Source organism: Mustela erminea, chromosome 8 (assembly GCF_009829155.1).
Source record: "Mustela erminea isolate mMusErm1 chromosome 8, mMusErm1.Pri, whole genome shotgun sequence".
Taxonomy (NCBI): domain Eukaryota; kingdom Metazoa; phylum Chordata; class Mammalia; order Carnivora; family Mustelidae; genus Mustela; species Mustela erminea.
The window spans coordinates 10,139,381-10,161,903 of record NC_045621.1 but is presented as its reverse complement, the minus strand read 5'-3'; positions in this window follow the sequence as shown (position 1 = coordinate 10,161,903).

The following is a 22,523-nucleotide window of genomic DNA, read 5'->3' as shown; positions in this document are numbered from 1 at the left end:
CGTGTCATATTTCTGGAAAGTCATTTGACACGAATCAGTCTAAAAAATAAAACAAGCAGGTGCATAATATATTACCCAGAATAAAATAAACATGGCTTCATTTTTAAGTGCCAGAGTTTATTTCGTCCATTAAATCTCCATCAGCTACCGCATGTTTGGCATAGAGGCTTGGCGCCCTCTTGTGTTCGCTCTGGGACAGGTTGGTTCATGGAATCAGAGCAATTCACCCCACACCGTCTTTGAATCCTTAAAAATTGCAATAGAACACGCAACAGAAATCAAACTCCCCTTTGCTACATGAGTTATAGCAATTATGAAAATACAAAGTTGCTATAATATACAGTGTTATAAAATTTCAAGTTTCAAATAAACCTTTCTGCTCCCGTGTGACTCCCTGAATATTTGAGCTGTCTTTTCTCTAGGTTATTAAAGACAAAAGGTTTTTCACTTGCTTTTATAGTCAGCAGGCCTTCATATTGATTTGTTAATCCTTCAAAATTTTAGTTCTAAATCTAGTTTTAGTTCTCCAAGAACCTTCTAGAAATTATGGATTTGACTCAGACTTCCCTGAAGATATTATACAAAATATTTTCAGAAATTAAGCCATAAAGCATGTTATCTGTAATGACTATGTATCTGTACAGTTTTGTTTAAGAGGGCAATTGTTAATGTCACTGTTACCATTCCGATCAAAAAGATGCATAATCATAAGCAAATTGCCGAAACATGACCTCATGCAGGCTAGTTTAGTCTGTTGGTGATTACAGTACAAAAGGTCACATTGCACATTAAAGTTAATTTCCCCAATTCAGATCTAATGGGCATCTACCTTGGTAATTTCCTTGCTCTGTGTAGATATCATAAAATATGAATTGGCACCTATGTTCCAAACCATATGAGCCTCTCTTTATTTCTCATTACAAAAATTTAGTTCAAATAGCATACACCAAAATCTAACCACCCAGTTTATATTTACACTGTACTCAGATATATAACCATTTCCATCTGGGGTATAAGCTTCATTTTCCTATAGGCATCATGAAACTCCCCAAGTGAATTTGTTAAACTGAACTCCAAAGGCAAGAGGACTGGCAAACGGACAAGGGCTACTTCAGAAGCTTCCAGAAGATGCAAATACAAAACAAACACCTCCTAAGTCCTAAAAGACACTGCCAAACTGTAGAGAACAAAGAGAAGCAATTTGAAGCTGGTATCAGCAGGAGCAGCTGTGAGGCTGAATAAGAACGTTTGGTATAAAAGCAGAAAACAAGGGTTTGATCACACTCTGCCACAGAGAGCCAGGGACCTTGGTCAGATCTGGCCATTTCCCTGAACCTCAATATCACTACCAGTAAAATGGAGATAATTCTTTATGAATTACTAATGATAAAGCACTTAATAAATACTCCAGTAGAAGGGTAAACTAGGAAGATGCAGTTAATTAATCAATGTGGCTTAGATGTTTAATACCGGCTTAGAAGCAACCGCACTAACAACTCCCTCATTCTTGGGAACGTGTCTTTGTTTTTTTGGACCTTGAGAGAAAGTCTGAAATCAGAGGTAAGCGCAAATGACCAAGACTAAGGTAGGAAGTTCTGGTCTGGATTCTGGAGGACAATTCATCAGGACAAGCAGTCTTGGGTCACTTTCTCACCCCCGTGAGATGCACCCATGCACATGCACACACACAGGCACACACAAATGCACACACAAAAGGCTCCCTACTCTTTGTAAGCCCAATGCAGTAATATAGATCAAATCTCCTAGTATGCCTCAATCACCTTTTAAAATTGCCTTTTCAATGATGAAAACAAAATAAAAGGTGTAACGATTTCATAACCGTTTCCTTCCTTCTTCCCTTCATTTCTTTCCTCCATCCCTTCCTCCCAGATGGCTTTGGCCAAGAATTTGAATCATCAGATTTTTCACCATGAGCTGCGCAAAGATTTGGGGCACACTAGTGAGCCCTGAGACCCAAAAGAGTTGAGTTCTTCACTCTGTAGCACCAGGAGAACCTTCCCTCGTCCCAGATAGAGTTCCTCCATCTTTGGAGTCTCCAAAAACTTTGTTCTTGCCCTTATTAAAATTAAAGTGAGATTGTAGTTGGACACAAATGTATGTTTGAGTGGGGCCACACGTTCCCTGAGGGCAGGAACCCTGTTTGATTCAGCTTATTTGAATTCCCAAGGGTCTAGACAGACCTGTGTGAGGTGGGGAGTGGAGAAGGCCTGAGCAGGAGAACCCACAGTCCTGGCTGAGTGTCCTAAGTGTGACCCTACCCCCTGAGGCACGTTGAAACACAGCTCTGGACCTCAGTTTCCTCCCCTGTAAAGTGGGTTAATAGAATCTCTACCTCTCAAGATGGTTGAGAAGATCAAATAGTGTGTACGAAAGCAAATTTTGAATGGCACGGCACCAAAAAAACAAAAACAAAAACCAAAACCCTGAGTTTGGCAACGTTGGGCCATGAAAGGAGCCAAACAGGGGTATGTAGAATCATGCAATTGTCTGTCACACCTGAATTCCCCCTATTATGGGGAACACAGAAAAAAGTAAAGCAAGTAGTCTATAGTGGTGAATTTTAGGTGTCAACTTGGCTAGGCTTTGGTGCCCAGATTTTTGGTCAAACACAGACTGGATGTTGCTGGGGAGGTATCATTTAGATGTGGATTTACAATTAAAATGATGGACTTTGAGTGAAGCAGATTACCTTCCATAATGTGTGTGGGCCACATCTAATCAGTTGAAGGTCTGAATAGGACAGAAAGATAAGCCTCCTCCAGCAAATGAATTCTGTGAATTCTGCAACAAACAATCTTCAGACTTGAACTGTCAACACTGGCTCCCTTGGATCTCCAGCCTGCCAGCCCACCTTCCAGATTTTACACGTAGTGAGTTCCATAAACCACCAGCCAACTCACTAAAATTAGTCCCTTTCATACATATATACAGATCCTAATGGTTCTGTTTCTCTGGAAAGCCCTACCTAATACACACACACACACACACACACACACACACACACAAGACACACACACATGTATTTTACACATACATATGCATACAGGCATGCAATGTTTTGTGTGCGCATTAGATATATTGTGTATGCTTTCTATGTATAGAGATGTTCTTATGTATGTATTTTTGAGAGAACCAGACCCAAAATGCCCTCAGTGAAGAGACAGGACCTATGGTCCTGAATAAGTGGAAGTTAGAGAACTAAAAGGTAGTATCCATCTCCAGGCCTGGATACAACTGTGGCCTGGGATCATCTGGTTCAGCAGAACTTGCCCTCATGCTCCTCCCTGGAAGCCACAGAGCTAACATGGCTCCCTCAGCCGTCATTACACCCAAACCTGCCCCTCCTCCCTCTCCCCACCGTCCCTCCTTAGGCTCTATGCCCCTTGTCTGGCATTCTGTCTCCCTGGCAGAGTGGTCCCGGTCCCTCTCTCTGCAGCCTCCCTCAACCACCCCCTCTCCAGAGGAAGCCCGTCAGTCACATCACTCTTCCTTCTGATCTGTGGGAGACTGTCGCGCGCCTCCCCTCTGCCGCCCGCATGCTTGGAGCACGCAATCACTTGTATCCCTTCGACCACATTCTATTGTTTGCAGCTCCACAGGCTCCCGTTAAGTGCTACTGCGTGAGGTGGTCTTCTTCCCTTGCTTGCTCCGCATCTCTTGTCCACCAGTGCAACACAGTCCCTCGGGACGCCTTCCCTCCAAACCATGTGCAGTGGCATATGCGCCAGCCTCCTCTGGGGGCTTCTGTCCATGCCCCTGGCACAGCGATCCACCCCCGTGTACTCATCTTTGCCAACAAAGCCCCCGCCCCCTGCCCAGCACAGTTTGCCCTTCCTGCGCAACGACCAGATAGAAGTGGATTTGTTGCTTGGGGTGCTGAGTGCCGGCTGCGGTCCGGACTTACTAACCAGGGTGAGACCTTCTGAGAATGAGGAAGGTGTCTGAGCCCTCCTCTGAGGTGTGTTCAGGAAACCTAGAGTTAGTGATCTGGTGCCTGGCAGGCCGGGACACAGGCCCCGAGGAGAACACCGGGCTGAAGACAGATGGGGAGTGCAGGAGTGTGGAAGGGACAAGGTGCGCGAGGGCAGGGTGGTGTGAACGGACAGAGAAGGTGATGAGGACGAGGATGACAGGGGAAGGTAAACAATGGCAGCACAACAATAATGGTGAGCGAGACTGGGGTAGAATGAATGGCGGCAGCTCCGGATTAGCGGGAAGAGAGAATAAGCAAATACAATTGTGTTGATGGGAAACGAAGGGTCAACACGTGGAGAAAAGGGGCGCAGGGCAACATGGTTTTTTCCTAATGAGTGACTTGTCTTAAGATGGTAAAAGAATTTGCTATTGATTTTTATACTCATCTTAGAAAAACTTCTTTGGGGAGCACCTGGGTCTGCCTTGGGCTCAGGTCATGACCTGGGGTTCTGTGTTGGGCTCCCTGCTCAGCAGGGAGTCTGTTTCTCCCTCTGCCCCTCCTCCCCACTCATGCAGACACGGTGCTCTTTCTCTCTCTTTCTCAAATAAATCAATAAAATCTTTAAAAAAAAAAAAAAGAAAAGAGAAACTTCTTTGGGAATGATGAGCCCTCAGATGACATAATATGATGCTGTCTTTGAAGTTTCCACGGATCTTTTTTTTATATAGCTGCCAACTTAAATTACATTGTTTATTATAATTTTTCTTTTGGGAAACACTCGTAGAAAATGTTTCAGAATCCGGTTATGAAAAAAAATTAAATTATCTTGAATTAATATGAAGGAAGAAAGTAAGAACATTCAAGGAAATACCAAAAAGGAAATTAAATCCAACAGTTTCCTATGTAACTTTAACAAACTCTAATAAAAGGATGACTCGTAAAATCAATAATCTCTCTCTTCTTGCCTGTAGAATCAAATTGGTTCAAAAAAGAAGCCAAACTTTTTACATTAAGAACAACTGGCATACTAAAATAATGACTTAAAAGTACTAACATGTTGGCCTGAAACTTTAGACACCAGCGCGGAATCTCAGGCCTGGAAACTGCGCTCGGCCCCGAGAGGGAGCCGCTGAAACACTGTGGGTTTGGCATCTCACGTCAAGCCAATCCCTTTGCTATTTGAGTTCATTTATTCTTGGCAAAATGGAACTTCCTGTCTCTAAGAAGAAAGATTTTTAAAGTCTCATAAAAATTATTCCAAAGTTTTCTTGGACTTCAAAAGGGTCTTATGAAACAACATTTTTATTAGTTAAATTTATGGAATACGGTACATAAGGATTATATTTTCTTCTATCTTAAATAAGTAACAATTAGGGCAAAACCAATGGGACGCAGAGTTTGGAGATGGTTGGCAAGGAAATCCCCCAGGGGACCACTTGACTGTGAGTTAAAGAAAAACACATACTTTCCAAGGAGGGAATGTGTTCTCTGTCTAGGAACTCCAGAACTGGGGTGTGGCCCTTCAAACCATCCAAGTCCAAAGCATACCACCAAGGGAGACCTTCTTACACTAGGATCCTCCAGAACTTCTGAAGGTGAAAGCAGAAAAATGCCTTTTTGTTAACTACTGTGGCCTCTATCCGTTACCTATTCTCATGGGAACCAGTCTCCCAATTCCCACTTTAGGAGGCAAATAAGATTCTCTGTGGCATGACTGTCATGAGGTCCATTCCAACACCAGGAGGCGAAAAGAATCCCACAGCCCCTATTGCTGGCACTTCACTCAGTGGGCCACGTCATCGAGACATGCCGAGATGGAAAGTTAGCTTCTCGATAAAGGGTGAGCACCAGCCAGAAGAGCTGAGGTCTGGGAAGAGAAGACTAAGAAGCTTGCTCGCCTTCCCGGCTCACAGTGTGGGCAGTCTCCAGCCTCGGAGAGACCACATGATGCTGTTGCACTCTTCCAGATGGCCAAGCAGGTTGATTATTTATTTTAAATTTTAAATAGTGGGTTAGGTTGGACATCTTGGAATTTAGTCCACCAGATTTATTTAATCTAATAGATCTCGTTAACCACACATTAATTATGCCATTTCCTGAAGTTGCCATATTGCTTAGCAAAGCAAAAGTCGTCAAAACATTAAATATTTATTAATAACCTGACCACAAATAAGAATGAGTCCTCATTCCAACAACCCTCCCAGCTGTGTCTATCCAACGCAGAAGGTCAAGTCTTTATTCATTTTCCTCAGAGAGTCTGCTTTTGTGAATGGTGAACAATACAGTGCTAAAATACCGCAAATGGATTACAAGGGGAAATGCAAGTCATGCCAAAGAGGTGAGCCTTCAGGGAGCCAGCGGAAGTGGACCATGGAGAGCCACATAAACTGCAGGCAAAGCTAATTCCCTTTCTGCCTTGGAAGGTGGCTGGACAGCCAGCCGGCAGGGTGGCACTCCCTAAGGGGACGGGGGTACTCAGGGGGCCAGTCTGTGAGTAGAGCAGGTGTCTGCGGGGGATAAAGGAGGAAAGCGAAGAAAGTCCGTTGATAAACAGGCTACGGGAAAACAGTGAGATTGGGTTAGGATGGTCCTGTGGGTATCAGAAAACAAGGACAATGGCATAAATGATAGGGACAGTGACCAAAGATCAAAAGATTCCACATGAGAGGTTCTCAGTGAAAAACTGTACTCATGCAAATATAAAATGATTGATACTAAGTTATCCAATAAAACAACAATTACTAAAATACCACTAAATCATATTATAAAAAATGCTATTGGTCTTATGGTTATTTATGATGGCTCGATCAAGAAAATTCAAAATCATAATCAAATAAGACTTTTTAAATACAAAAAGGGAGTTGTAATATAAAAGAAAGATAAAAACAGGATTTACATTTGTCATTATTTCATGAAGTATGCAATGTATACGTGTGTGTATTCCTTTATGTATATCAATGGAGATATATATATATATTTATATATATAAAATGTGTGTGCGTGTATATATATATAGTGTATATATACACGCACACACATTTTTTGCCATTTTTGCCATTTTACATTACTTTATAAATATATGTGTGTACATGTGTGTGTTTGTGTGTAGAACATCTAATATATGTTCTGGATACGTAGGAAAGAAGAGTGGAAAAAACAACTAGGGGGGCACCTGGGAGGTGTCTGCCTTCAGCTCATGATCCCAGGGTCCTGGGATTGAGCCCCCTGTCAGGCTCCCTGCTCAGTGGAAAGTCGGCTTCTCCCTCTGCCTCTTGCCCTGCTCGTGCTCACTCTTTTTCTCAAATAAATAATAAAATCTTTTTAAAAAATTTAAGATTGAGCTAATGCAGAAATAAAAGAAACTATGCTCAGAATCTGATCAGCATTCTGGGAATTCACTTTTAACCAGCTCTGACAGCCACACACAAAATCACCAATAGAAACAAGCTTCAACAGTGTGCCACACGCTGATAAAAGAGAGCAATGGTCCACAGAGGAGGGTTCTGGAAGCAGACCGACCTCATCTCTAGGTAATCCACAGATTATTATAAAATACTAATAAGGAGTCACATTTCTAATGAGACTAAGTTAGTGAACCATGTCAGGACAATAGTTAGTACTCAATCCTGTGAATGGTTAGTACTTAACCTTCTTTGTGTTTATTCTGTTTTTAATAGTTTTCAATCTTTTAAAGATATGTGATCTATTGGGGCACCTGGGTGGCTCTGTGGGTTAAGTCTCTGCCTTGGGCTCAGGTCATGATCTCACGGTCCTGGGATCAAGCCCCACATGGGGCTCTCTGCTCAGCAGGGAGCCTGCTTACCCCCACACCCTCTGCCTGCTTCTCTGCCTACTTGTGATCTCTCTCTCTCTCTGTCAAATAAATAAATTAAATCTTTTTAAAAAATGTGATCTGTTAAACTTGTGATTTTAATTGTTTAGAATGCTCAATTAAGTATTTCATTATTTATTGTTGGAAAAATTTTATTTTGAAAATGCACTTTCTATGTAGTATGTGGATATTTAGTATAATTGTTTACTTTTTCAAATGCTAGCAGTTTGATATTCTGATTATCAAATTATCAATTATCAAAGTTAAAATTATTGAATTATCACACAAGATGATTTTGTATATCCTTCCACACTACAAGAGCCCTTAATGGCCTTTTTGCTGGAGAAGAATCTATTCATTTTTTTTTTTCGTTTGAAAACAAACATAGAGTTGCAATTTCTACTTGTATTATATTAAATATAGCTTATCTTGATAAATTTAATTCCCTTCTTGAAGATAAAGTCTTATGTAAATTAGCATGAACCTCTTTGTACATCAAGTTTATGAGCAAACTACCCTGGGATTGATCTTCCCTTGATGCTATTTCCAATACTTCCTAAATCAAGACTTTTCAGAGCAATAAATAGAAGACATAGGAAAGTTGGTTTCTTGTGTGTGTGTGTGTGTGTGTGTGTGTGTAGGAGGTAGAGGTGAGCAAACTTGTCACAATGTGACATGGATATTTCTGAAATAGATATTTCTTGGACAGTAAATCCTCTTGCCACTAACTCAGTGTCACAAAGTTATCCTGTAACAAAGTTGCAGTCTGTGACCTGCGCAGCAACAAAGCAAGAAGATGCCCACAGAAACACAGCTGTGGCCCCTGGCCTCTGTGTGTCCCAGAGTCCCTCCCACTAGACCAACGTTTTGGAAAGCTGGTCCTTTGCCCTGAAATTTTCAACAAGTTACTCGTCTTTGCCTCTGTTTACAGAAAATAAAATGGCAACATTATCTGCTTCTTACTGTGAAGATAAAAAAAAGGCTGAGTAATTCTAAAATGTATGGTACTTTAGAAGCCATCGTGGTGGAGTAGGGGGTCAGTCAGGGAGGAAAGGGTAAATGAAACTCCGAAGGCGAAACAAGCATTTGGAAGGCCCTACAGTGATGCGCTAAGTGACGGTCAGACGAAAATCCTACACGGCGGCTTACGTACGACAACATCGATCAAACAACCAAGCTTCAGGTGAGAAGAGGAAAACTGGAGGGAAGTTTCTCTCATCAAAGAAGAGACTCGGCTGCCCAGACCAGGCCAGGTCCCACTGCCGGTGCCTCCTCTACCAGGACCCGTTTGCGGGGCTGGTGTGCCATCCTAGTGCCAACGAGGGATTCCAACAAGGTTGGGGGTGGTTCCCGGCCCCTGCCTCCCTGCCGTAGTACTTGCTCTGACCACCAGCTCTGTGCAAGCTCCGTGCATGGGACCACAGAGGTGGGAAGCCCGGAACCAGGCATTGTAAGATGTCACCATGCAACAGAGTGAGACAGTCCTTTCTCCAGAATGTTCCCGAAGTTCCCCAAGTGAAACAAGAGTTGTGTGAACCACTCAGACTCCTCCTGACAGGGTCGCCACCCCCTCCGACCTCTTCATGAAGGCCCAGGGTTCCTTGCCTTTGGGGAGAGCCCAGTGAGTAACCTGGGAATTTCCCCCAGTTTTCGCCTGATTGGGTTCACAGGCACACCCGTGGCTAGTCAGGACAGGCCTGTGCATCCCTCCCCTGGCCCTACACTGTCTCAGATTCACATACGTCTCTGACTCTCCACTTTGTAGATCTGGACGTTAACCTTGAACCAAGTTCTGTGGGAAATGCTGGACATTGAAGGAAGTTCTCCCCATCTTTTCAATTATCCCAAGCACCTTTTAGGAGTTTCAAAATCCAGTGGGTAAAACACTGTGGGGAGAATATTCACAGTCACAGAGCATCAGAGCATGGAAACCTCATTCATTCCCTCTGGGGAAAGACCCCTGGATGTGGTAAATGCCCTGGGGTGGGGAGCTTTATGTCAACTTGACTAGGCTAGTCAAGTCCCAGTACACTGAGCAGAGTGAATTGCCCTGCACTACGTGGGTGGCCCTCGTCCCCTGAAACCCAACTAGAACAGAAGAGGCTGAGCTGCCCTCAAGTAGGGAGGAATTCTGTCAGCCTGACTGCTGAGCAGGGACCCTGGTCGATTCCTGCCTTCAGCCTGGAACTGAAAATTGTGTTCATCTTGGGTCTCAAGCCTACTGGCCTTTGGACTGGAACTTCTATCATCAGTCCTGGTTCAGGCCTTCAAATTTTCACTGGCAGTCCTGGGTCCCCAGCTTGCTAAATGCATACCTTGGGATTATTCTATCATTATAACTGCTTGGGCCAATTCCTTATTTTATATATATATATAAACATAAGTAAAAATGTTACATATGTGAACATATAAATAAAATATGAAATATATAGAAATACATATATATGCTATTGGTTCTGTTTCTCTGGACAACATTGACCAGTTAAACAGATCAGGAGGTTAACCTCGGCCTCATTCATATTGGCGCAAACGGGAAGGCTGCAAGGTCACCCATACGGTTATTCTTGTCAGACCAGAGCCTCATCAGATGGAATTCTATCAGACAACAGAATCTTACTGGCCTGTGCACTTCGAAAATGGCAATGCTCTGCAAAAAAAAGGCAAGGGACATGGTGAAGGGGACTTAGGAGACGAGAAAGCTAAGTGCTTTGATTGGATGCTGAATCAGAAAAGAAAGCTACAAAAGACATGATGGAAACAGTTGGAGAAATTGTAAAGTAGATTATATGTAAGATAATATTGCTGTATCACTGCTAAATTGATTGGAGATAATGAAGATGATACAGCTACTTAGGGATGAAAAGAGGCAGGAGATAAAGCAAATTTAACATGTCACCATGCATGAAGCCAGATGAAGAATGTATGTATTATACTATTCTTTTAAAATTCCTGTTTCAACTATTTCTTTAAGTATTTCTTAAGAAGTACTTCTTTAAGTACTTCTTAAGTATTTCTTTAAGTACAATTTTGGGGAAATACCTATGCACACCAGCACTGAAACACCCAGACATTGTGAGCCCCCTGATGTGTTGCTGAGTGAGGGACACAGCCCACCTATGAAGTATTTGTGCAAAAAGGGGGGAAGGGGAGGGACGCCTGGGTGGCTCAGTTGGTTGGACGACTGCCTTCGGCTCAGGTCATGATCCTGGAGTCCCGGGATCGAGTCCCGCATCGGACTCCCAGCTCCACGGGGAGTCTGCTTCTCTCTCTGACCTTCTCCTCGCTCATGCTCTCTCTCACTGTCTCTCTCTCAAGTAAATAAATAAAATCTTTAAAAAAAAAAAAAAGGCGGGGGGGAAGGGGAAAAAACCGAGCTTGAGTATAACCAGTCCTCTAGAGCTAACCTCCATTCACAGGAATTATGGTCAGAGCGGAGAGAGTTAGATGACACCACAACGGACCAAACAGACAACTGTGGAGTGGAGGACATTCTTTAGGACACATGACCTGTTTCTATAAGTCATGGCAGTGGGTAGAGGGAGAGGACTGTCCATACTAAAAGAGACTAAACATATAACAATCCTGGGCACCCCGGTGGCTCAATCGGTTGAGCATCTGACTCTGGCTCAGGTCATGATCTCAAGTCCTGGAATGGAGCCGCCGGCATCAGGCTCCGCACAGCAGGGAGTCTGCGTGTCCCTCTGCCCTCCCCACTCCCCTACCCCCTCCTCCTTTCTCTCTCTCTCTCAAATAAATAAACAAAATCTTTAAAAAAAAAAAAAAGACATAACAATCAAATGGTATGTTTGGACCTTGTTTGAATCAAGATTTAACAGAAAACATAATTCTGAGTTGCTTGAGGAAATTCAGTTATGGACTAGATTTTGGATGCTACTCAGGTATTACTGTTCATTGTATGAGGCGTTCAGTGACATCGTGGTAAGCAGATGTTCATATTTTTTAGGAATGCCTAAAGATGTTCTAAGACTGGAATGTTTGAGATCTGTTTAAATTCCTTAAAAATAAAAATGGAAGACAAGAAGATGAATTAAATGTGGCAGATGCTAACCGAGTGATGCTAACTCTGGTAAACTGGGGTGATGGATAAGTTGGGGTTCATTACGGCTCGACATTTATGCAGGTTTGAAAATCTTCATGATAAAAATCTAATGCATCACATATTAAATATGTACACAACTAAATCCTTAATCCGTCTTTTTCACTTTATCAGAGTTTATTATTTTATCTTAAACAAGAACCACTAACGCAGGAAGCGCTGTTGGGGAAACACTTAATGCCCTCCACCTAGAAAAAAAATGAAGTCATTTTCAAGAGATTAAGAGGAGAAGGGACTAGAGGTAATTCCCTAAAGCCAAGGTCTTTTTGAGACTTGAAATGGGGGGGGGGGGGGGGTGCAGCTCAGCTACAAAAAAAAAAAAAAGAGAGAGAGAGAGAGAGAATGACACTGTCCTTGCTCAAGGACAAAGGGTAAATTATGGCTTCTCTTTTTCCAGTGTTGGTTAAATGAATTACAAACAAATTTTAGATCATCTTAACTTTGAGGTACTCTTGGGGTATGTGGCTCAGCAGAACCAAATGATTTAAGTCAGGCCGGAGATACCACTGGCAGAAATGCCGCGGACTGCCTTCCCTTATCCATTTTTGAAATCCGCTGCAATTACTCCCGCCACCAAGAACATCGGGGGAAGAGCTTCAGGATGTTCGTCTCAGCATCGTAAGGACACGGTCCCTCTGGGGTGCAAGGCAAGCAGCGTACCACGGACGCGCCCCCAAATGAAGTCTAAGTCTGACTCTCCTGCCAGCCAGTTACGTTACTTCAGACAAATCACTCTCTGTACAACTCTCGCCAGGCTTCTTTGCCGTTTGTGTTTGTTTTTAATAAAATGGGAAGGTGGGTGAGTCCGTTCCTACTCAGACTCTGGAAGAGCTCTCCCGGGACAGACACTCCGCCGCGCTCCTTCATCATTCATACCCAGCCCCTGGCACTTCTTTTTTTTTTTTTTTTTTTTTAAGATTTTATTTATTTATTTGAGAGAGAGAGACAGTGAGAGAGAGCATGAGCGAGGAGGTCAGAGGGAGAAGCAGACTCCCCGTGGAGCTGGGAGCCCGACGCGGGAATCGATCTCGGGACTCCGGGACCATGACCTGAGCCTAAGGCAGCCGTCCAACTGAGCCACGCAGGCATCCCAGCCCCTGGCACTTCTTAAACATAGCAGTTCAATTTATATTTAATAAAAGGGGGAAAAAAAACCTCAGAATGCCAAACAATAGGTCGAACTTAAGTACCACTCCAAAAACTTGTTGATCCAGAGAGTTTCCGAGATTTGTCTATCTCTTTGCCCTTTTCAAGTTTAATCATGTCTGACCCCCAGCCCCGCCCCAAGACTCCTTAACTGAGGGCGGTGCTACCACACATGACCACTAGATGGCAGCATGAGCCTGCCACAGAATCGCGCGCGCCCTGGGGCGCTCAGACCCAGGGTCACACACCCGCACGTGGACGGAGGCGTCGCGCGCCACTGCAGCTGCCCTGGCTGGTGTTTCCCCGACACCTCTTCCCTTGGTCTTTGATTATAAGGAACCCACCGGAGTTTCACTCTTGAGGGGAACGTAACTATTCTTTTGTTTCAGCCCTGGGATATTGATCTGGCCTTTTTTTACATTTTTGAGATGTTATTCATCATGAATCTTTTACATTACTTTTTTTTTAATTACTACTTTAAAATATCATTTGTCTCGGTTCCTGAGTTTTTCGGTGCCCCCGGGAAGTGCGTCGCCTCACTCTCCTCACACTGGGCCTGAAAAAAAAGACTGCTTCGAGCGGTCTGCAAAATAATCCTACAAAGACACCAGGAGGAAGCATCAGAGACCCAAGAGGCCCAGAGATGGGGAGATGGGAGGCCCATCAGGGACCTAAAACACACACGCAGGAGCTCGGGAAGGTGCTTGGGGTTTGAATGAACAAGGAGAATGGTACTCAAAAGCCAAATGCATGGGTCAAAGATGAGTGGTCCTTTGTTTCTCCCTCCGCCTGCTCTATGCCCACTGCTCCTGGTCTGTCCCCTCTCCGCCTCCTCCCCCCGAGCTCCCTCTGCTTCACTGGGCACCACATTTCCAACTTCCTCACACACACCCGTTTTCACCAACTCCCTTCCATTCTCTCCTTCCGCATCTCTCACACATAGAAGTTCCCCTTCCTTCTGAGCCCATCTGACTTCTTCTTAGTGCCCCCAAGGAAGTGAGAAGATGGCCGTGGGAGGAAGCAGGGCAAGGGAGAAACTCCAAGACTGGAAGGCTCAGACCACTGTGCCTGCAGTCTGAGTCTCCCCACCGAGACCACTGGCTCCTCAGGGCACAGGCTGTGACTGGACTTGGACAGGGCTTTGCAGAAAACAGTTGAACAGAAGTATCAGTTGGTAGAAAAGATTACGCATGTTGATTAACCGCATGTTCTTACAAATAATGAAAAGTCACATAATGAAGTGATTTGACCAATACCTCAGAGGCTGAACCAAGTGGCCACATCCGCTAATACTGTGGCTCATGTCCTTGGAGCCTCTCCCCATTTTCCAGGGGCTTCAAGTGCTCAACTCTAAAAAAGCATGAAGATCAAAGAGTAAGCAGATCCCAGACTTCATTCGGGACCTTCTCTGAGACCCAGCCCATGTCAGGCCACGGGCACTGCGATCTTCTCCTGCTTGGTGTTGGTAAAGCATTTACTGTGGATGAGGCGCTGTTCACCAGCACAACCAGTGTCTGGCGCCTGTGTCTTCCCCTCCAGATTCTCTGCACATCCCTGGCTGCTCTCAGGCCTGGGGAAACTCCATCACCATGATTCCCAAGCCCTCTACATCCAAGGTGGGGGGACGCTAGTGGGGACCTCTGCTACCAGCAGGAGGAAATGTTCTTCTGCCCCCTTCCTGCAAGATTATCTGCATTTGACTGTGTCTCTAGAAAGAAGAGACAAGGGCAACATAGTCGACAGAGCTCAAGGGTGACATAGTCGACAAAGCCTCCCTCGCCCCCCACACCTAGAATCGGGAGAGCTCTGCTGCTACTCATAGATTCAGGCGCTGATGAACCTTTACTGAGGTCCCACTTGTAGAATGTTCTGTACACTCAGAAACTGGAATTCCCCACCCAAAGAGATCAGTTTCCCAGGTCTGAGCAGCTCTTATCCTCAGTTGTGACTCGGGTCCTACCCCTAGATCTAAAATGGCTAAAAGATAGCTTTTTGTGCAACCGTGAGCAGAGCTTGGATGCATGGGCCAGGGTTGTCCATGCACGAGCTAGTAAAAGTGTTTGCTGCATGCACAGGGCTGGAGGAAGGCTGAGAGGGGGTAGGTGGCCCCGGCTGGCTCTTTCTTCCCACCATGTTCTGGCCCTACGGTCAATGAGCAGAAGAGTGCAGTGATTCCACATGCAGACCCAGCCTTCCGGGCCATTTCACAAGCGCCCTATTTGTGGAGGCAGGAACATAGAACAGATTTTATTCAACAACATGTTCTCTGGAGTTACAACTTTGAAATAGTCTGACTGGTGACACACGGGCCCTTATCGGTACTTTTGCCTAAGGCTCCCCGGTTGTCAGGGGAGAACCGCCTACTGGCTCCAGCTGCCAGACTAGCGTAGCTAGTGTATGCAAAGTCGGCAGACAGCACCTGGTGCCTACACTCTCTTTGAATGATCTCTGTTGGAGTAAACCCTGTTTTCTATCGATGCCCTGACTGACCTAAATCACAAAGGCTTAACTGTCTCTGACACAGAAGCTCAGTTTTAACGAAAAAGTGGACTTTGATTGAATGGGTGGAAAAGGGAAAGAAACAAACCCTCACACAAAACTCCCCAAGGAGCAACTCGAAACAGGGGGGGTGAGATCAGGGTCGTACTCTTAGGAGTATGTGTTCCAGGAAGATACAGGCATGCCAAGGGCATGGGGAAGAGATGTCCAGCCCCTTGGAGGCCACACCTGAAACAGCCCCAGTGGGCCACTGCACTTGCAGGGTCATGGACCACAGGGGCTGTATCTTGCTCATCTTTTCTAGACCGTTACAATTAAATTTTTAAATGTTTGTTTAATAGCATCCCAAAGATCCCATGAAAGTCCTCATGGAACTGTCATCTTCCAAGAGTGATGATCTTGGATGGATACCTCAGAGTTATTCTGGGCTTTTCTGGAAATTTCCACATATGGGTTTATAATGACTATGCTCCCCTCAAGAACAGTTTCGGTGTGCTTTCTCCTGGCTTTGTTCACATACTCATTAAAAACACTTATTGAAATTAACATGTGCCACACACTATTGTTGGAGCTGGGGAAACAGTGTGGAGACAGATGGCAATGTCCTTGCCCTTGTGCAGATTGTGTTCTAGTGGGAGAAACAGAAATATTTAGATAAACATTCATTGGTTCAACTAATATTTATTGAGTCCTTTCAATAAGCCAGACACTGTCCAACACTCTAAGAATACAACCTTACAAGAAACACAGATACACACACACACACACACACACACACCCTGCTCTAAGCAGCTTATCTAGCATATCTACTAGCAGGAGAGATAAACAAGAAACAAAGTTAAAAAGTAAAGTATCTGCGGGGTTTGAAGGGGGGGGGGGGTGGGGGGAACCAGGTGGTGGGTATTGGAGAGGGCACAGATTGCATGGAGCACTGGTGTGGTGCAAAAATAATGAATACTGTTATGCTGAAAATAAAAAATAAAAAAAAATTAAAAAATTAAATTAAAGAAAGAAAAGTAAAGTATATGATCTGGGACTTACCTTGGGTTCCCCCCAACACAGAACAGAACCTGAAGCAAAAGCTTATGACTAACACTTTCTCTAAGAGTGAAATACACCTGCGCAGGAATGAGAGGAGAGAGGCAAGGAGAGAAGGGGATGGTTTACCAGTTGGCTCTAGCTTCCTAAAAAAGCACAGCCAATTACTTGGTCTGAAGCAAGGTCTTATGATTTACTGCCTCAGAGCAATTCATCAAAGAAAGAAGTATGGCAGACTAAAAATAGCCACAACTTCTCTGACCTCCCTTCCACTGAGAGCTGGAACCTACATCCCTTCTCAGGAATCTGGACTGGCCTGTGACTCTTTGACCAAGAGAACAAAGTAGAAGTGACAAGAAAAACTCTGTATTCAAGGGAAAAACAAATGATTGTTATTTTGAACCATTAAGATTGTTTACTACTCAGCAGTACAGAACCACAGTGGGAAGGGAGAAAACTTGAACCACAGGCTCTTGTGACGTATTAGATGAGTTTGCCCCATGAACCATCAACCCCACTGCCTTACAGGTTGTGCCATCCTGCCTCTCCGGTAGCCGCTAGAAAAGAAAGACCCAAGTCAGAAACAGCAGGCCGTGTAGCTTATGAGCACAGGGCAGGGTGAGCTAGAGCATTCTCTGCCTGCCCCTCCCTGCCCCTCCCCCCACGGAAGCCTAGTGGCCGGCCACGGAAGTTGCTGTCCGCATGGGTGGCGCACGACGTTCCACAAACTCTCAGGCCTCAGCAACGACCAAGATGCCAGAGGCGCAGACGTGTGAGATGGGATATGAGGCTCCCCTGGGGTATGTCTAAGCAGGGCACGCAGGACCAGAAGCAGCTAGAAGGCTCACCTGCCCACCCCAGTGACAGCAGCTTGCTGGCTTGCTGAAATGGTAGCAGGGCTCTGGGAGTCTTTTCTCAGGGGAGACGAAGCCCTCTCCCCTGTGTGTCCCCCAGTACGTGGTGGGGCTGGGTGGTCTTCCTGGAGGGTCATCAGTACCACTGAGCAGAAAAACCAGGGCCGGGTGAGTCCTGGAAGGTGCCTAAATTGGGTCTAAAAGAGTATCTCAAAGGGGCCAAGTGTCCTAAATACCCATGAATTAGGACTAGGTGAGAAGCAGCAGCCAGGGGTCGGTTGTGGAGAGTCGCAGTCAGGCAAGGCCCCCTAAGAAGGGTGTGAACATTTGAACAAGTGTTTGAACCTATCTGGGAACAAGTACGGGGAACATTCTAGACAGAACAGGGGTGTGGCGTGGGGGGCAAAGGAGACCAGTGGAAAGAGCGAGCGCAGGTGCCCAGGCCCCAGCGCGAAGGAGGCCAGGAGAGAAGCCTGTTGAGCACGGCCTGAGGCCACGGCAGGAGACCCGCCTGGACGGACCCACGGCAGATGGAGGAGGGGGCATGAGGATCGCCAGGCCCGGGCTGGAGTCCAGGCAAGAGGCCGGGAGGACTCACACCGGACTGGAAATGGCAGAAGCGCTGAGAAAGGGTCAGAGCTCAGACAGACCAGGGAGGCGAGGCCAGGGGGGTTGCCGGCGCACAGGTGCGGAGCACGGGAGCGCGAGAGAAGGCAGGAGGCCCCCCCTCCAGACTCTGGCGTGAGCAACGGGAAGGATGGAGACGTCACAACCATCGTGGGGCGCGGGTAAGAGCAGCAGGGCGACGGCCGGGTCAGAAGCTCAAGGTCTGGGCCTTCGCGTAGAAATAACGGGGTGTCACTTGTAAATCTGACCTGTTCAGGGCAGAAGTCCTCACTAGAGCTCTTATGTGGGGACCTGTCCAGAGATGAATGGTTACTAAAGCCACTAACAAACGAGATGATTGCAGACAGTGGGTTCTAGAGGAGCAGTCAACAGGGTCCTGTAACCAGAGGCATGGAGGGGGATGGGCTGTCTAGGCCGGGGTCAGAGGCCTCTCGAGAAGGGTATAAGAGGAGTCTTAAACAAGAATGATACGTGAGCACAGTCCCCTATGCAAAATTATTGGAGAAGCGTATGTTTCAGGAAGAGAGTTTTTAGGCTTTAGAATAGAATGCGGTAGGCGCACCTTATTGTATTCGAATTCTCAGCCAGGTGCGGGCAACACCTTAAGTTTTATCAGTGGTTCCACCCAAAACACTTAATCACACTAAGCAGGGCAGACAAACCCCAACAGCCTCAAGTCTGTTCAGATCACATTTTGCTACTAAAAGACTTTGTTCTAGACCTACACTTTTTTCGACCTTTCTATGCAAGGCACTTTTTTAGGGGCTCACAGACATTGGTTTATTTACTCTTCACCACAGCTCTGTGAGTCAGGTGTGAGGAAACAGTTAGACAAAGAGAGGTGACCTGGGATCCTACAGCTCATCCGGACTCCTCCGTCTGCCCTCTTGCCTGCCAGGCCACTAGCAAGTGCAAAGGTGCTGTGGCACGAATACGCATAGGGTGTGTGAGCAACAGAGAATAAGCAGGGATTTGTATGGGATGAGGCAGGGGGTCTGACTGAGACCCATCCGGCAAGTTCTCCCTGGACTCCTCTGCAAGACTGAAAATCCCAAGTACAGTACTGTTTCTTTGGACTATTCCTGCTTGGTTGCTGTCATATGAATTAATCAGATTTATGTCTTCATAAATTCATGCTGGCTGCCCCATAAGGGAGAGATTGAAGGGGTGTGTAGTGGAAACAGATGGATGGGTAGCTCCTCCGGTCACACTACTTTGAGCCCCATGTTCTAATCTCTGCAGCCCAGGAGACCCGAATGGCATCTTGAACACTTCAAGTTTAAGCAATGCTAGAAAGGGAAACGAGAATGTCTTCTTAGTCCCAGATTAGGCACAATTAATTAAAGAGTAAAATCAACTCAGAACTTGACTGGTCCCAGGTACACCTTCTCTGAGATATTCCCTCACAGAAATACGTCAGCATTTTTTCTTAACTTTACCCCATGCCTGCCTTTATGCTGCTTTACGCTTTTAGGTTTTTTGAGGCAGTTATGGCTACTCAGTTGCACGCCCCTCCCACACCCTGATGATCTGTCTCACTTTATCATGATAACTAGAATGACTCTGTATAATCTCCAGACTGCCAAACAGACTGGGAGTCCTGCCTCCCCGAGCTAGCCGCAGGCTTCAACAGAACTTGGGAAGGCTCTGCCTGGCAAATCCGCTAGCAGGCTCTCTGAAAGGAAATTTTGTTTGACACTTCATTGCCGTGCAGAGTTGAGGCCATTAAATATCTAAAGGTGCAGGCAGATCAAGGCATTCATGAGCCAGTACTTTATAATACTTCTTGTTGCAGCCTCAGAAATACATCTCCCCAGGCTACTGCCAACCACATATTTACTGCTCTCTCCTTTCCTTGGATCTGCGCTGTCCGTTGCAAGTGGCCAGGAACCCATGTGACTACTGAGCCCTCGTTAGGTGGCCAAGTCTGAAGTGAGATGTGCTATGAGTGCCAAATACACGTCAATTTCAAAACATAGTACCAAAACAAACTAACAAACAAAAAAACTCACACAACCAAAACCAAAAGAATACAAAATAGCACATTAATAATATTTATATTGATCACATGTTAACATATAATATTTGTGGGAGATCATGTTAAATAATATTTTATTAAAATTAATGTTTCTGGGTACCTTGGTGGCTCAGTGGTTTAGGTCTCTTCCTTTGGCTCAGGTCATGATCTCAGGGTCCTGGGATCGAGCCCCGCATCGGGTTCTCTGCTCGGTGGGGAGCCTGCTTCCCCTTCTCTCTCTGCCTGCCTCTCTGCCTACTTGTGATTTCTGTGAAATAAATTAAATCTTTTAAAAAGTTAATGTTTTGTTTCGTTTTTTAACTTTTTAAATGTACCTGCAAAGCGCTGGAGGAGACAGAAAGGAGAGGAAGAAAAAAGAATGGAGGGGACGCAAAGAAAGATGGAGGGGACAGTAAGTAGAAGAAAAAACTAATTTTTTCTTAATACCATTATCTCTTGTCTCTGGTCTTAATTCTAGGTTTCCAGAGCTCAGTGATATTTCTACAGTGTAGTCAGATAGCATCTTCATAATCTCAGTCTACGGAGTCATGTTATCTTTGAGAAAAAGAAAGACACTGTATATGTCCTTTGATGAATCCTGTCAATTCACTATAGTCCCCCCAACACTCGCCCCACCAAGTCTCATTCAGACAGAGCCTGTCTCCTCACCCAAACGCTCCCGGGATAGAGGGTAGACCTGCTCAGCTGCCCTCGGGATTTCTGAAACTTGATCTTAATCGGTACAGATCTCACCCGGAGCTCGCTTAGCTGGGGCATAGTTCATTTAAGAATAATAAGAAAAGGGGAGAAAGTTAATCATTCTCTTCTTGCAATGACTTGTGAATTCATAGAAAATAAAGAATGCATAAGATTTTTCTCCTCAGAATGTCTGTTTCTGAATATCATTAAAGACAAGTTTATTTTCATAACTTGCTAAGTTTTATAATATCCCTAAATATTATTTTACATCTTTATACAACTATGTTATCAAGTTCACCTCTAGTTAAACTGTTAAAATGAATGTTAATACACCATCTTTAAGCGCACCCTTAGAAAGGAAAGGAGTTACCTTGTGAAGGATATTTTATAAAATTTATAAAATTCTGATGGGTGGAGATGGCCATTTGTTAATCAAGTGTACTTATTAATTTACCTGACACTACACATTCAAATGGAATTTGCCTCTTCCATTAGATTTTAGAATTGGCTCTGTTACACACATCAGACAACAGCCTGGCCGGTCTGAAAGGAGATCTGGACAAACGTCTCTCTTCCTGGGCATCAGCTCTAAAGGGAGGGTTAATTGGGTTATCCTCCATGAGGAATGCAGTTGCCAACTCTACAACATCAAAAAGCAAATATTTACCTGATAATGTGCTTTAAATTACTTCTTTCGCAGCTAGGCAAAATGTCCTAGAGTTTACTGCTTTTGCTTTTTGTGTGTGTGTCTGACGTCAGAAGTACTTGTGAATGAGAAAATGTGAGAAAATTTAAGCCCATTCACTGTCCATCAGCATATATTTATCCATGCAGTAAAACTCTAAAGCAATGCACAGGAATAAATTTCAGGGGTCGGCCCTGCAGGATATGGCAGAAAAGACACTGGGGAAAGGTTCCCAAGGAACATGAAGACACCTAGTAAAACTACCAGCAAGCAGTGCTCCCCAGATTTCTACACTTCAGCTCTGTGGGGCTACTCCCAGAAGCTTCTAGTTTTTAACAATTCCACCTTCTCTTAGTTCTCCCAGCTGCAGGGAGAAGAGAGTTGTCTTCCTACTCTACATCTTACGTACTCCCTCCTAATTCAGTGAGAAGTACCCTCTGGAATAATAAGCATAAGTCACTCCAGGAGTTGTTAGCAAGTGATACCTGCCTGCTTCCTAGCCAGCCAGCGTACAGAGAAGCCTGTTGATCAGAACGTGCCACCTGCTTTCACGGGGACAAATACCATCCTTTCCATTCATGGGAGGAGTTTAGAGGGAAAATAGATCTGTGCAACCCAACAGGAAACCCATACCAACTGCCTGTACAAACCAACATAGGTTTATACATACAAACATACATTGATCAGTTTAAATAGTATGTGTATATCTTATATATATCATGCCATATTATGAATGAAATATGTGTATACAAATACCTTTGCTTCATTACATAATATCACACACACACACACACACACATATAAAATATCAGATCTTTGAAGAAGACCAGTATCATAAAAGAAGGACACTGGTAAACTGTATTACTGTTTAACAGTATTTACTACCCTTTCTTGCAACAGGATTACATAACTATTCATTTGACATGTGAGTTGCAGTGCTTTGTCTTAGTTCAGGCTGGTATAAAAAAAAAATGCTGTGAAGTGTGTAAACTTGCCGATTCACAGACCTGTACCCCTGGGGATAAAAATACATTATATGTTTATTAAAAAAATATATATATATACATATATA